General features: G+C 60.7%; 1 long non-coding RNA gene across 1 annotated transcript; it reads right to left on the bottom strand.

The window, feature by feature from the left end:
• Window positions 1-230: 230 nt before the first annotated feature.
• LOC138426438 (uncharacterized) lies at window positions 231-15,686 on the bottom strand. The gene is made up of 3 exons (XR_011251646.1): window positions 15,308-15,686; window positions 2,890-3,502; window positions 231-2,662 (listed from the first exon to the last, which is right to left on the bottom strand). It is a non-coding gene; the product is annotated as an uncharacterized lncRNA (long non-coding RNA).
• Between the last annotated feature and the right edge of the window lie 320 nt (window positions 15,687-16,006).

Here is a 16,006-nt window from a genome sequence, read left to right as displayed (position 1 = left end):
GCCCAACCACCCCCACCTCCTATAGACACCCAAAGCAACCCCACCTCCCATATACACCCAAACCAACCTCACCTCCCATATACAGCCCAGCCACCCCCGCCTCCCATATACACCCCAGTCACCCCCCGCCTCCCATATACAGCCCAGCCACCCCCGCCTCCCATATACAGCCCAGCCACTCTCCGCCTCAGCGTTTACCCAAGAGGAAGAAAGCACGTCCACACAAAGACTTGCGAGCGGGCACTCATGAGACCTTTATTTGCAACAATCCCAGACTGGAAACAACTTAAATGCCCATCCGCAGAAAAACAGATGAAAGTGAACAGGGGCGACTCTAAGCGACAGAGTCCGCTGGGCGGCGAGAAGGAATGGGGGAGCTGGTGCTCAGGAAGGCGGTAGCAGTCTCAGCGAAAGTCGCTCTGTCGTGTCCGACTCTTTGGAACCCCACGGACTATACAGTGCGTGGGATTCTCCAGGCCAAAATAGTGGAGTGGGCAGCCTTTCCCTTCTCCAGGGGATCCGCCCAACTCAGGGATGGAACCCAGGCCTCCCGCGTTGCAGGTGGACTCCTTACCAGCTGAACCACCAGGGAAGCCCAGGATGGGCAGGGGCAGTGCGGAAGGCAAGAAGCCGAAGGAACACGAGGGGGCTCCCTGCCTGGTTCCAAGGACAGAAGGCTCTGGAGAGCACGACAGCGAGCGTTTGCAGGGGGCAGGTGGGGGAGGGGCAGGAGGACACCTTGGGCGCCACGGGTGTGCGTGCCACCCAGCTGTGGCTGCAGTTTACCCACCATGCGTGTGTGAGTTTGATATGTGTCAAAGCTGTCAGGCTGTGCGTTGCAAATGTCCACAGGTGGCCTGTATCTCGGTGGAGCTGCTCTCGAAAGGGATCAGGGATGGATGTGAAAGAGGCCGAAGGTAGGACAGCCCCACGGCAGAGCCCAGCCACGGCCCTGCCGCCGCGCTTGCATTTGTGTTCAGACCCAGAACCTGCTGCTTGGAGAGAGGAAGGTCTCACACATCATGGTAAGCACTGCTGTTGGGGTCTCTCGACTGTTCCCCTGAAGTAACCAAGGCCATTCACTCAAGTGGCTGTGTGCTTGTGGGGGTGTTAAATAGAGATCACCGATACCCTGATCTTGAAGAGCTGCCATGGGTCCCTATTAACGAGGAGACCCACGGGGTCAAGAAATAGAGTCAGGTCAACATCCAGCCACACTGGTCTACTAGGCTCACAGACCCACGCAGTGGTCCTTTTCACGGTCTCCGAATTTATAAATGACATTGAGACACTTGACAGTTAGCAATCCCAACGACTGGATCTACGAGGGCCCTCTGAAAGGTCCAGTAAGGAAGGTTAGGGGCGGGCTGTGCTTCCTTGGGCTCCAAAGTCACTGCCGACAGCAAGTGCTGTCATGAAATTAAAAGACGCTTGCTCCTTGGAAGAAAAGCTAAGAAAGATTTAGAAAGCATATTAAAAGCAGAGATATCATTTTGCCCACAAAGGTCTAAACAGTCAAAATCATGGTTTCTCCAGTAGTCATGTATGGATGTGAGAGTTGGACTATCAAGAAGGCCAAGCACAAAGAATTGATGCTTTTGAATTGTGGTGTTGGAGAAAACTTGAGAGTCCCTTGAACAGCAAGGAGATTAAACCAGTCAATCCTAAAGGAAATCAGCCCTGAATATTCATTAGAAGGACTGATGCTGAAGCTGAAACTCCAATACTTGGGCCACCTGACGTGAAGAGCCAGCTCATAGGAAAAGACTTTGATGCCAGGAAAGATTGAAGGCCAAAGAAGGGGGTGCAGAGGATGAGATGGTTAGATAACATCACCAACTCGATGGACATGAGTTTAAGCAAACTCCGGGAGATAGTGAAGGTCAGGGAAGTCTGGCGTGCTGCAGTCCCTGGGGTCACAAAGAGCTGGACGCGGCTGAGAGACTGCACAGCAGCAGCAAGGACCTAGCAGCCCCACTCCTGGGCATATGTCTGCGCGAAACCACAATTTGGAAAGATACACGCATCCCTATGTTCACAGCAGCACAGTCTACAATAGCCGAGACGTGGAAGCACCGAAATGTCTACCAACAAATGAGTGGATAGCGAAGACGTGATGTGTATATATATCACGAGAATGGCAGCCCACGCCAGTATTCTTGCCTGGAGAATTCCACGCACAGAGAAGCCTGGAAGGCTGCGTCCATGGGGTCGCAAAGAGTCGCACACAGCTGAGCGACTAACACACACACACACACACGCACACAGATACACACACGCGCACACACGCGCACACACGTGCACACAGACACACATACACACGTGCACACACAGTGGAATATTACTCAGCTATAAAAAATGAAACAGTGGCATTTGCAGCAACATGGATGGGCCTGGAGGTTATCACACTAAGGAAGTAAGTCAGACAGAGAAAGAGAAATAGTCTATGACATCAATTATGTGTAGAATCTAGAGACTGATACAGACAGAAATAGACCCACAGACAGAGAAACGGAGACTGCGGCTACCACGGGGGCCAGGAGGGGAGCGGGGTGCAGCAGGAGCTTGGGATCAGCAGATACGCACTCGTGTGCATAAAACACGCAGAAAGCAGGGACCTGCTGGACAGCACAGGGAACTCTATGCAGTATCTTGCCATAACCTGTAATGGGGAAGAATGCAAAAAGAAGGCATTTACCTAGATCGCTTTGCTGTGCGCCAGAACCTAGCGCAGCACCATGAGGGGTTTTTGGGAAATGGAAACCGCCAGCCCAGTTGGCAGCGCGCGTCCCATCGGCCCTCGAGGCCGGGCGAGCCCCTGCGCCCCGGCACCGCCAGCCGCGTGGGTGTCGCCCTCCCACTGCTGACACTCAGGGCTCCTGTCCTCACCGTCTGTCCCTGTGTGACTCGCCCTCCCCTCCGTAAGGAGGTTGCAGGCTGGGTCATGCGGTGATGCCAGGCTTGCAGCAGGCTTGGAAGTCAGGAAAGGACCCAGCTCCTCACAGGGAGGGGGTCTGCTCCCACGCAGGCTCAGAGCGACCGTCAGACTCAGGCTGGAACTCAGCATCCCGGGGGTGTCCATCCAGCCGTACCAGCTCCACCATCGGGATCCCAGGTTTTCCTGAGCAGGGCCGTGGCAGCAGCCCCACGCCAGAGGCTTGGACACCTGACGGTCACCCTGGAGCTCACCTCTCTTTGGGAGCCGCAAGGGACTGGCTTTCCTGCTCGAGTCCCCAGCGAGCGCACGTTGCCCTCGGGTTTTCAAGGTCCTTCCGTCGAGTAACTTAGTCACAGCCCTGAGTTCCGCTGTCCGCCTGCCGTCGGCCCCCTCCTCACCCTGATGTTTCAAATGCTGGAACCACCGCTCGAGTGACAGAGATGAGACGGGGCCGAGATGGCATTGGTGGGAGGCCTCACCTCCATGCCCTGAGCGATGTTTCTTCTCCAGTTTCCTTCTCCACTGTCCAAGGTGCATTCTGCAAAGATACATTATTTTCATAGCCTGAAAAAAAAAAAAAAAACCCTCAGCCTCTTTATAAAACACAAGAAAAAGTAGCCTTAGGAAGGAAAAATTAAGAACTCGTGCAGCTGACAACGCTGACAGCCTCCCAGGCCCGAGGGCCATAGAAGTGACTGCACGCATCACGGCGGCAGCGGATCAGCCTGCCCCCGCTTGTGAGGCCTTCAGCGCTCGGTCAGCCCTGCACCGAGCTGTTGGCGAGACCTTGGAGGGGAAAACCCATCAGGGGAGCCAGCTAGCCTCTCAGACAGTCCACGTTCTTCCTCCAGCTCACGCAACCGCTCAGGTGGGTGTTCGGCGGGGCCTCCAGGTGGGACTCCGGGACCCAGGCTCCTCCCGCGGGTCACCTGTCCCCCTTCAACTGACGGGTGGAAACCGAGCTGCTCGTGGGCCGTCTCCCAGGACATCCCTTGGCCACGTGCTGGGTCAGGTTCAGGGCTGAAGACGGGAGGGGAGAGTGGGCCGGCCGGGGAGACCTGGGGTTCTGCCAGTGGGCGATATCCACCAGTGAGGACGGCAAGAGGAGCAGGCCAGGCGCAGGGGACGCGGCCGGTCTGAGGGTCGAGGATGCTGAGGAGGGCAGGAAGGCGCCAGGGCCAGCTTTGCCGCCAGGTCCCTGGAGACCCGGGACACCACCTAGAGGAGGGTGAGGATGAGGGAGGCAAGTAGGGTGGGGACGGGGGTGGACAGGGCAGGAAGCAGCAGTTTGCGGCTCAGATCCACACAGAAGGACCCGGGTGCTCAGGGCATCGAGGCCCGCGGGAGGTCCCGCCCCCGCACCCAGCCCCTGCCCCGGGGAAGATGTGGCAGCTCTTCGGCCGCGGGTGAAAGCTCCCGCTGCCCTGGGTGTGAGCGTCTGCTCCCCGGAGGGGCTGGCAGGGTCCACTGGGCAGGAACCTGGGGGCCACATGGAGGGTGTGGACCTAGGAAGCATAGATGAGAAGGGGCATAGCGGATGCTCACTGGGAGGGGGCTGGAGTCGCTGGAGAGAAGGTGCCGGGCACCGGGCGAATCCAGCTGCTGGGCTGTGCTGGGGCGGCAGGCGTGAATTCCGAGCCGGGCAGCCAGGCTGGCTCACAGGCAGAGCCTTGCCTCTTAGTTGGGCCCTGGGACATCTCCGGGGAGCACAGTCAGGAGCCCTCCCAGTGGTCCAGGTGCAAGAGACAGAGAGGGACTGGGCCTCAGACGGGGTGAGACAGTGGGCCGTGCAGCCTGCTGATGTATCTGGCAGCGGGGGAAGGGGGCCAGAGGGCACAGCGGCCTGTGGGCAGGCCGTGGGCAGAGTTGGTCCGTGGGCAGGAGCTTCCAGCAAAGAGACACAGGTGAGAATTCATCAGGAGGGCGGGCTCAATTCGCCTGAGCCCCAGGGAGAGAGGGCATGAAGGGGGCCCCCGGGTCCCAGCTGGGGTGACTGGATGGCGCTGCCCCAGGTGTGAGTGAGGGCGGCGGCAGTTCTGGCTCCAGGGCACGGGGAGCGGACACGCAGGTGAGTCTGTAGCTCAGGGGAGGCGGCCCGAGGGGTGGCTGTCTGCAGGAGGCAGGCACCCCAGTGGTGCCCAGCGGTGCCCAGAGGATGCCCAGGACAGAAGTGCCCCAGGGATGGAGCCAGGGAGGTTGGGCCTCTGCCCTGAGCCTTCGACACCCGTCCACCCCCTGTCCTCCCACCCACTCCCTCCCCAGGCCGCCCCATCTGTCCACAGAGCTTCCGCGGGAGCCCCTAACCCAGTGGGGGTCTGGTGGGGCAGAGCACCCCTTGACAGGTGGGGAAACTGAGGCTCAGGGAGTGGGGCTCCTGCAGGGCTTGTGGGCTCTGACGTGGCTGCAGAGCTGGACAGCAGGCTCTGGACGCCCTCACCCCGCCGACAGGGCGCCGCAGCTGGCGTGGCTTCTCCGCGCCGGCGACGGGAGCCGGGCGCAGTCAGCTGAGGCGGGCCTGGAGATGGAGCTCCAAGGGCGGCAGCCCCTCCTCCCCAGACCCTAAATGCTTCCAGACCCTGCTCTGCGTGGCCCTATCTGTGCCTTTGATCCGTCTCATTCATCCTGAGCCTGTCTCCCCTTGCTGTGTGTGCCCGCCTGGGGAGGGGGGTGGTGCACAGCGGGGGTCACAGGTTAGGTCAGCGAGGCTCTGAGTGGAGCATGGAGCTGGCGAGGGCGTCCCTCTCTGTTCCTTGGGTGCAGCTGAAGGCAAGGCTGCCCCCCCAGGATGGAGGGGAAGCCCCATCCCCACAGCCACACCCAGCACAACCCAGGTGTTGAGTGTGGGTGGGGGCCCCAGGGTTCTGCTCCTGGAATGCAAGCTCCTCACAAGAGGAGTTTGTTTTGATCACGGCTCTATCTCAGCATCTGGAAAAGTGTCTGGTGTCCCACTGAGGCTGAGTACAGGGTGAGTGAGTGAGTGAGTGAGTGAGTGAATGAATGAGTGAGTGAATGAGTGAGTGAGTGAGTGAGTGAGTGAATGAATGAGTGAGTGAATGAATGAATGAGTGAGTGAATGGATGAATGAGTGAATGAATGAATGAGTGAGTGAATGAATGAGTGAGTGAATGAATGAGTGAGTGAATGAATGAGTGAGTGAGTGAATGGATGAATGAATGAGTGAATGAATGAATGAGTGAGTGAATGAATGAGTGAGTGAATGAATGAGTGAGTGAATGAATGAGTGAGTGAGTGAATGGATGAATGAATGAGTGAATGAATGAATGAGTGAGTGAATGAATGAGTGAGTGAATGAATGAGTGAGTGAATGAATGAGTGAATGAATGAGTGAATGAGTGAGTGAATGAATGAATGAGTGAGTGAGTGAGTGCATGTGTGAGTGAGTGCGTGAGTGCGTGCGTGAACGCGTGTGTGCCTGAAGGACTGAGTGAGTGTGCACGTTAATGAGTGAGCAAGCAGATGAGTGAGCAGCTCACTGAGCGACTGAGGGAGCGACTGGGGCGCGGAGGAACAAGTGGGCCAGAAGGAGTCCGTGCCTCCTGGGCTTGGCCTCCACCCTCCGTCCTGTTTCCCCGCGGCCAGGCTGGGGGGGCGCGGTCTGGCACACACCCGTGCCCAGCGTCCTGGACGCCCTGCCCCTCCTGGGGTGCTGTCCTCACGTCCTGAGGGCCCCGGTCTGGGAGCTGCTGGGTCTCCCCGCCGCATGGCCACTGGCTTCCCCAGCTAGATGCTCTGTGTGCCGGCCCTGGTCCATCCCGAGCCCTCTTGGTCTACAGGCCTCAGAGCGTCCGTCTGGGACAAGGAGGGGCCCCCTGGAGGCTCAGGGGGCCTCACCCTCACCTTGTGGTCCAAGGGATTGAGGGCAGGTCTGGACACACAGCGGAGCAGCATGGGCTCTGCAGCCCCTTCTGGAACGTGCCTGGCACAGCCACTTCCCCATCAGGAGAGGGCGTCCCTCCGGGCGGACCCCACCTGGGGAAGGGGCAGGACGGAGGCTGGGAGCGGGGACCCTGCAGCCTTGAGCTCAGACCCGCTCCTCTGGGCCCTGCCTGTGGAGGTGCACACAGATCCCGGCTCGGCCTTGAGACACTCACCAGCCTGCTGGACTCTCCTTCCTAAAAGTGGCCTTTGGGCTCTGCAGACCTGGGCCTTCTCTGCCTGCTCTGGAAGGTGCTGCCGGGGAACAGGGGCTCCTGGAGTGGGTGCAGAGGGCGCCCCTGAGGGATCCCTGGGCTCTTTGATGGCTGGGTGGGCTGAGTCAGCCAGAGGCCCCTGGGGCTCTTTGACTCCCGTAAAGATCCAGAGCCTTTCTCTGTTTGGGGCCTGGCAAGGTCAGACCGTGTGTGGCTGGGCCCGTGCGCCTTGGAGGAGAAGAAAGTGAGAGGGCCTCCCTGTGCTCAGCCTCCCCGTGAGGCTGGGGGCTGCAGCCGCCACATCCAACAGGGGACGCCTGAAGTGGGATGGAGCTGAGCATAAAGGAGCCACCACCTCATCTTTATGCACCAGGCTGCCCGGGTCTGGGGGACCCTCCCTCAACCTCAGACAGGCCGCTCCACTGGCTCACAGCTAGAGGGCTCCGCGTCCAGGGTCCCGTCCACCCCCCACTGCCTCAGTGAACATGCAGGGCCAAGGCTGGGGTCTCCCTGAGGGCCTGTGTGCACTGTGGGGAAGGGGGGGGTCTCTCTGGGGACCAGCCCGCCCACCCCGTGTGTGGCCCCAGGGGACGCAGCCAGCGGGAGTCTGGTTTGGGTTCAGAGCAAACGTGCTGAGCCAGTTCTGGGATGCTCGGTGTGCAGGTGTGTGCTGTCCACGTGGGTCTGTGTGTCTGAGCGTTTCTCTGGGAGCCCGCATTGACTGTGGCTGCCGCCAGCTCCGCAGAGGGATACGGGGTGGCCGGCAGCGTCTTGGGGCCCCATGCCTGTACCTCACTTCTGGCTCAGGTTTTCATCGGCAAGGCCTATCAGCAGGGGCCACTCCGTGACCAGGAGCCCTGTCCTCTCGGCTCCAGAGGAGATCCTGGTCCTGAGGACTCCAGGACCAACTTCTGGCAGCACCACCCACCTCCGCCTGGCGGACTTGACGGGGTGCTGGGTGCCAGGCGGCCACGGCCAGGCCACCGGTGCTCTGCGGGGCCTCGCTCCATGGCGTGGTGTCCTCTGTGTCCTTGGCCAGGGCCTGGGGCGGCCGCCTCCCTGGCTCCCCAAGGGAAGGCCCTGGGAAAGGGGTGACCTGGGGGGTCAAAGGGTCTGGCCCCTTCCAGCAGGCCTCCCAGGTCCCACTGACAGGGCCCAGCTGGGCCCACCAACTCCAGGCCAGAAGCAAGAGCAGCCTCTGAGGGTGAGGGTGGGAGAGAAGTCGGGATGCTCTGGGCAGTGGGGGTTGGTACTGGGGCCACGTGATGGGGAGGAGAGGGTAAGTCGGGGCGGGACTCCACCTGCAAAGGCCTGTCCCTCAGCTGGAGCCTTTATGGGGTGGCTCAGAGAGAGAAGACACAGGAGACCCTTCTGGATGTAGGACCCACGATAAGAGGGATGGGGATGGCACCCTGGGCAGCAGATTTCAGCTCCATAGACAGAGGGGCTGGCAGAGAGCCATGGCCCCTCAATGAAGGTGAGTGCCGAAAGCAAAGGTAGCGAGTGCCCCACCGCCAGGAGTGGCCAAGCGGAGACCAGCCAGGAGCGCCGTGCAGGCGCTCTCGGCGGGGTATCCTGGCCCTGAGCGCCTGGAACCTGCGCCGTGCCCTCTAGTAGCGGGGATCCTGAAATCCAGCCACAGCCGGCAGGTTGGAGGCTCTCACCACGCCACAGGGCGGCTTGTTGCTGGAAATGGGCACTGAACCCAGAAGAGCATGTCGGGCTGTCCTGAGGGCAAACCCTGACTCCCACAGAGCCTGCGTGCCCCCGCGCCGGGCTGCCTTCCTGGCCGGATGCCCTGCGGGCGCCGCACTTGTTGGTCCGGGGGAGCACTTGAATTAGGACTAATTTCGGTCCAAGAAAGATGGAGTCAGACGCCTGACCTCTGGGGTCAGTGCCCTCTGGCTGGGGTCCGCGAGGGGGTCGAAGCTGGCTGCCTTGGCACCTTCCTCCAGGGCGAGACTGCTGACGGGCACTCACGTGTTCGAGCGTCGCAGCCCCCAGCAGGCTGAGCAGGCCCATGGAGTAGCACTCTCGGCCACCCTGTGCTCATCAGACGCCCCCTCGTCCCTGCCTCCAGGCAGGTGTCCCAGCTTCGGGTCCTGCCAGCCTCCTCATTCCCCCGACCCTGCTGACATCCCACACCTGCATTTTTCAGTCCCTGAAAAGATATTTGAATATGGGGCTTTCCCCCCAATTTTGATGGACAATTTCAAACACTTTTTCCAGTAGTCATGTACAAATGTGACAGTTAAACCATAAAGAAGGCTGAGTGCCAAAGAATGATGCTTGTGAACTGTGGTGTTGGAGAAGACTCTTGAGAGTCCCTTGGACTGCAAGGAGATCCAGCCAGTCCATCCTAAAGGAGATCAGTCCTGAATATTCGCTGGAAGGACTGATGCTGAAGTGACTACTGCTTCCTCCCTGTCCTGACACTCGGACTCCCGGCCCCCCTATCTGCTCACCAACACCCGCTGAGCCGGCTTACCCCCTGCCCCCTCCAGCCCGAACGCACATCCTAGCCTCACATCCAATACTTTGGCCACCTGATGCGAAGAACTGAATCACTGGAAAAGACTCCAGTGCTGGGAAAGTTGGAGGGCAGGAGGAGACTAGGAGAAGGAAGGCCCCTGAACTCCCCGCTGGCGCCGGGAAACTCTGGGCACTGGCTTCACCCCAGCTTCCCCAGAAGAGGGTCAGGCCACAGTGCTCCCTCCCCTGACCCTGGCTTTGAAACCAATCAGAGGAGAGGAAGCCTCCAGAGAGGGGATGCATGTGGGGAGTGGGGGCCAGTGAACAGATGCAGGACCATCAGGACGAAAGGGAGAGGGGTCCACCAAGAAAAGGGGGGAAACTTATGACTGACTGTCATCTTGGGGGCTCTGAAAGCCTGTGAGGGGTCTGGAGCGGCAACTGGCTGGGTCCATTGCACCCACCGTGGACCATGGATGGCTGGGGGGGTGGTGGGGGGCGGGGCAGGAGACCCAGCGATGTTCAGATCTGTCCACAGTGGCGGCCAGGAGGGGCAAGGGGGAGCCCTGCGGGCAGGGCCAGCTCTCAGGGCTGGAGGGGCCCCAGGGGCAACCAAGGGTGCCTGTGGCCGAGTCTCAGCACAGCCAGTGGGCTGCGGATTAGTGGGGTGCCCCAGAGCTGCCAACCACAGCTGTGAGTCTAGGATGCGCGTCTGGGCTGGAGGGGGCAGGGGGTGGGCCGGCTCAGCGGGTGTTGGTGAGCAGACGCGGTGGGGGGTGGCGAGAGTCCGAGCGTTGGGACAGGGAGGAAGCAGTGGTCCCCATCCCCAGGCCGAGGAGAGTCCGGGAGGGGTGTATGACCCACGGGGCCCAAGCATGCAGCACCCGCAAGGTCAGCAGTGAGCTTCTGGGCTGTGGTCATCCCGTGCAGAGACAAAAAGGAGGGCGCTGGGGCCAGGGGCTGGGGCGGGGGTGGGAGTGAAGGTTTCCTGGGGACACAGTGTCCGTTTGGCAGGATGGATGGATTTCTGGAGACAGATGGTGGCCTTGGTTCTTCAGCGTGAGTGTAATTAATGCCACTCAGGAACAGCTGAAATGGTAAACTTTCTGCTCTTGTGTGTATTTTACCACAATCGAAAGAAGATGGAATCCACTTGTCTTACTCTATTTTTAGATTTTTATGTGGCGATTTGGCCATGATCTGGCTTTGGTGCCTTTTGAAAAGCTCATCATTGTTTAAGCAAAGAGGAAAGCCCTTTATTCTGTGTAAACTGTGGGGGAAATCCTTTAGTCTCTTGAAACGCTACTGTGTTCCATTTGAAAGTGGTGGATGAGGCTGCCATGCGCTTCCCTGGTGGTAAAGAATCTGCCTGCGATGCAGGAGCTGCACGTTCGATCCCTGGGCTGGGGAGCACCCCTGGAGGAGGAAGCGGCAACCCACTCCAGTCTTCTGGCCTGGAGAATCCCATGGACCGAGGAGCCTTGCAGCCTAACAGTCCATGGGGTTGCGAAGAGTCAGACACGACTGGAGCAGCTTAACGGGGACTCACAAGCCACCATAAGTGCCCAGACCAAGCGCCACTGTGAGATTTCGTTTGTCTGTAAACGTCTGGCTTAGCCACTTCGACCACCTGCATCTTACGGGGTCAGCCAGTGGCGGCCGGGGGCTGAGTGACGGTTGCGTTTCTGTAAACGCCTTTCTATCGGCAGGCAATCCCTCCTTCTTGACTGACAGCCTCCAGCTGCTTCCATTAGGGGAACTGAGGCTTTGCAACACAGACGCAGAGACCTGGGGCCCACAAAGCCTAAAACACTTTCCCTCTGACCTCTTATAGAAAAAGTTCTCTGCTTCCTGATCAAATACATAGGACACTCCATTGCTGAGCATCCCCTCAGAGCTTCATAATTCTTCCTCTGGTCACAATGGACAAAATGAATGAGAAGCTCAGATGCTTCATCTGCCAAACAACGGGCCCAGGATTGGAGCCTGAGAAACTGAGATTTTGGTGGTCTTCCCGAGGGAGGCTGCGGAGGGATAGCATTCGCAGTGGGGAAGTGGCAATCCCGCTCACGGGGGGACACATCAGCGATGCTTCTAGGTCCCAAAGAGGACTGAGAAGACACGTAGGGGGTCAGGGCCCGGGCTGGGGGGCCCGCCCAGTAGTCGGCGGTGGGGAGGCAAGCCTGGGAGTCACCCCACCATGGCAGCAGTTGCCCAGAGACAGGGAGCAGGGGCCAGGCGGAGATAGCGAGATCCCACGATGGGGACGGGGCAGCAGGGCTCTCTGGCATCCCTAATCACTGCAGATGGTGACTGCAGCCATGAAATTAAAAGACACTTACTCCTTGGGAGGAGAGTTATGACCAACCTAAAGAGCATATTCAAAAGCAGAGACATTACTTTACCAATAAATGTTTGTCTCGTCGAGGCTATGGTTTTTCCAGGAGTCATGTATGGATGTGAGAGTTGGACTATAAAGAAAGCTGAGTGCCGAAGAATTGATGCTTTTGAACTGTGGTGTTGGAGAAGACTCTTGAGAGTCCCTTGGACTGCAAGGAGATCCAACCAGTCCATCCTAAAGGAAATCAGTCCTGAATATTCATTGGAAGGACTGATGCTGAAGCTGAAACTCCAATACCTTGGCCACCTGATATGAAGAGCTGACTCATTTGAAAAGACCCTGATGCTGGGGAAGATTGAGGGCAGGAGGAGAAGGGGACGACAGAGGATGAGATGGTTGGATGGCATCACCGATGCGATGAACGTGGGTTTAGGTAGACTCTTGGGAGCTGGTGATGGACGGGGAGGCCTGGCGTGCCACGGTTCATGGGGTCGCAAAGAGTCGGACACGACTGAGCGACTGAACTGAACTGAAACGCCATTCCAAGTGGCAAAACTCTGACTATGAGGGAGGCCATGTGATGGTGGAGACGGGGACTGGAGTGAGGCAGACACAGCCCAAGTCGGCTGGGAGCCCCCGGAGCTGGAAGAGGCAGGGGGACCCTCCCCTAGACCTCACAGGGAGCTCGCCTACCTGCAGCCCTTGGCTCGGGGACGGGGACAGCCCCCCAGAGCTGCTTCCTAGGGGCAGCATCCCCTAGGAACCCTCCCTGAAGACAGTCTGCAAAGAGACAGGGGGTCTGGGCTGTAGCCCCTGGATCAGCCTGCCCACCTAGCAAGCGCCTTGTGTCCCAGCCTGGGCTTCTCAGCTCTGGGCCAGGTAAGGCTGGACACATGGGGCCAGAGAGCCTGGGGCCTCACACTGCCTCTCCCAGAAAGGACGGCACCCCCTCAACCCCTGCTTCCTGCTGCCTGCGTCCCCAGAGCCGTTCCCCCAGGCACACACCTGGACGGCAGCTGCCCATACCCCAGCCACAGCCCAGGCCAGGGACCCAAGGAGCCACCGGCCAGAGGCCAAGGGCTGAGGGCACGGGGGCAGCCACGGCTGCCGACGGACAAACCAGGGTCTGACTGACATCAGGCCCTGGGCACCCAGCACGGGAGGCGGGGCGAGAGCCAGGGAGGGACCAGAGCCCCGGCCGCCCGTGGGCCTTTACTGGGCTCTCTGTTCCGTGGGGCAGGTGACGCCCTTTGTTCAGCTGATGGGCAGGGTGCCCCAGATTGGGCCTCACAGCCCAGCAGGCATCCTGACTACCGGGTCCCATGGTGCTGGGGGACTGTGTGCAGGCAGGGCCTCAGGCCTCTGGGGCTCGCCGGGGCGGGGGGCGGGGACCAGGTTCCAGAAATCGGGCAGTAGCCCCACCCCCGAGCCCCCCACCACACACCCAGGTCCCTCACCACACCCCAAGGCCCCCCACCACATGCCCAGGCTCCTCATTACACCCCAAGGCCCCCCACGACACACCTGGGCTCCCCACCACAACCCCGAGGCCCCCACCACACACCCAGGCCTCCCCAGATGCCACTACTCAGAACCACTTGGAAATGGAGCCCTGTCTGGCCCACGGGGTCGCTGAGAAGACCCTGAGACCACCACGCCAGCCGAAAACAGCTCAGTCACCAGAGCACGTGGAGCTGTTAGGTTATAAATCGGAAACAGCCACATTCTGCCGACGTCTCTGCCTGCTGCTTCCTAGCTGAGGGGCCCAGGGTCCAGCCGGGCCCGGGGCCTGCCCCGAGGACACTGGCCCCTCCAGTATCTCCTCCCGTGAAGTGGCAGAGGCACGGTGCCCCCTGCCTCAGATTCCCGAAGCCCTTACGTGGGGATGGAGAGCAAAATCAGGGGTCCTCCTTTGGGGAAACAAACTGTAACTGTGGGGTGACGGCCGTTAGCAAAACTCGTTGTGGGGACCCTTTTGCAATGTACACACCCATCAGGCTGTTTCGATGTACGCCTAGAACTAACACACTGTTCTCTGTCCATTCATCTCAATTGTTACTTTACTTTATTTGAGGGGCCATGCCATACCACTTGTGGGCTGCTAATTCCTCAACCAAGAACCGAACCCGCGCCCTCAGCAGTGACAGCGCAGAGCTGTGATCCCTGGGCCACCAGGGATTCCCTTTCTCAATCTTTAGAACCTCAGAAGCAGGTGCCGTGAGCCGCTCTGGGTCCCGGCCTTGTTGCCACAGCCTGGCGGGAGCCTCCTGGGTGGGGATCTGAGGAGAGACCTGCTCACGACCCCCGATCCGGGGCCACACTCTGGACCTCTGCCTGCGTGCAGACTCCGGCAGCCGCTGCCTCAGTCAGCCCCTTCCAGGTCTTGCCCAGCTCCCGCTCCCTCTGCCCTTCTTCTGCAGCGGCCCCCAGGCCCGTTTCCAGCCAGCGGCTGCCTCAGGCCAGACCCCCAGCCCTGGTCTGGGTGCTGTGCACCAGCCAGCCTACAGCTCTGCCTTCAAGACCTGTGCAGCCCCAGACAACCCCCACCTCCCAAGGCTTCATCCCATCCCTGCGGCCCCCCACCTCCCAAGGCATCTCCCCGCCCTTCCCTGGCTCACCCTTCAAGTGCATCCCTGGGCAGTGGGCAGAGGGGCCCTAGTAAAGCAGGGCCAGAGCCCCTTGGAGTTCCCAGGCTTGTAGGAGGAGCAGGGCCAGGGGCCTGGGCCACACACAGGTCTCCAGAAATGGCCAGCTGGGGCGGCGAGGCTGCGGCCCCCAGGGAGCTCCCAGAGGTGGGAAGGCTGGCTTGGACGTTCCCTACTCACTGTCTCCTTCTAGACATCAAGCCGCGCCCGGGAGGCCCACCCACCTGGGAGCTGACGCATTCCGGCTTTCTGCCCGCCTGGCTTCTCGGCCCTCGTGCGCTCCTCGACCTGCCTGCTCCAGGCACCTCCTATGGTCCTCCCCGCCAGATCCAGCCCTCACCACCCGCCCCCGAGCTCCTGGGGGCGGGGCCGGGCCTGCCCTGCCCCTGCGCACCCTCAGTGCAGACACCCAGCGCCGAGCAGGCCCCGAGAACATCACTGACAAGGTGGGCTCTCCCGGTGAGTCTAGGGGGCGGGTCACGCTGCGGGTGTGGGACGCTGACTCTCCCCAGGGAGTCTCCCACCTGGCTGCCCAGGGAGGCGACCCCCTGCCCCTCTGAGTGGCCGCTTGTGGCTCTGCCAGGGGCATGGCTGCCAGCCCGTCCCTGTGAGCCGCTGCCCCCCTGCCCGAAGTTTGGACTTCCCAGGCTTCCAGGGCAATGCCCTCCTGAGCCAGTGGCGAGGGGTGTTTGATCACAGCTGGTTGCCCCGGCCCCTCCAGAGGGGGCCCTGTTACCAGCCCCTGCCTGGGTCCCCTTACCTGTGCCATCCAGCAAGGGGCCCCGTGGTGGAGGAGCCTCGGGAAGTGGCTGCTGAATCAGGTCCCCGAGTCGGCGAGTCAGACATGGTCACAGAGGAGGGAGACGTGGTCGGCACCGAGGGGCTGACATTTGAGCTGGGTATGGAAGGCGTGTGGGGCCTGCAACAGGAGGGAAGGAGGAGCTGCTGCTCCCCGCAGAGGAGCAGAGGCCCAGGCGGTGGGGACCGGGGGCCCCTGGAGGGCAGAAGGAAGAGTAAGTGCCCGGGGCTCCGGCCAGGGGCCTGGGGTAGAACCAAGGGTGCCGGGGAGCCACAGAAGGCTCTGGAGACAGAGCAGTGGCCCTCTCAGCCAGAGGGCAGAGCCTGCCTGGCCACAAATCAGTGAGCGGCAAGTGGTCCCTGTGGTCCCACCCCCGGGTGAGACGTGGCACCTCATCCTAGGCGCTCCCAGCCAACCACGGCCATGGGCATCGCCCTCTTAAAGTGACAGAGCCCTGGGGGCTGGCCCGAGGCTGAACACGGGAGGTGGGGGTAGGCAGGAGGGCAGGCAGGCGATGGTGAGGGGAGGGGGTACTGCCTGGGCAAAGGGCAAAGACAGGAATGTGCAGGGTGTGTGCCCAGAGAGGAGCCGCCAGACTTGGCCGGGCCCTGGACGTCCGGAACAGTGGGAGCAGGCCGCCGAGGCTGGCCGCAGGCCCAC

The sequence above is a fragment of the Ovis canadensis genome, chromosome 21 (assembly GCF_042477335.2).
Source record: "Ovis canadensis isolate MfBH-ARS-UI-01 breed Bighorn chromosome 21, ARS-UI_OviCan_v2, whole genome shotgun sequence".
NCBI classification, from domain to species: domain Eukaryota; kingdom Metazoa; phylum Chordata; class Mammalia; order Artiodactyla; family Bovidae; genus Ovis; species Ovis canadensis.
This window is presented reverse-complemented; position numbering and strand designations above follow the sequence as displayed.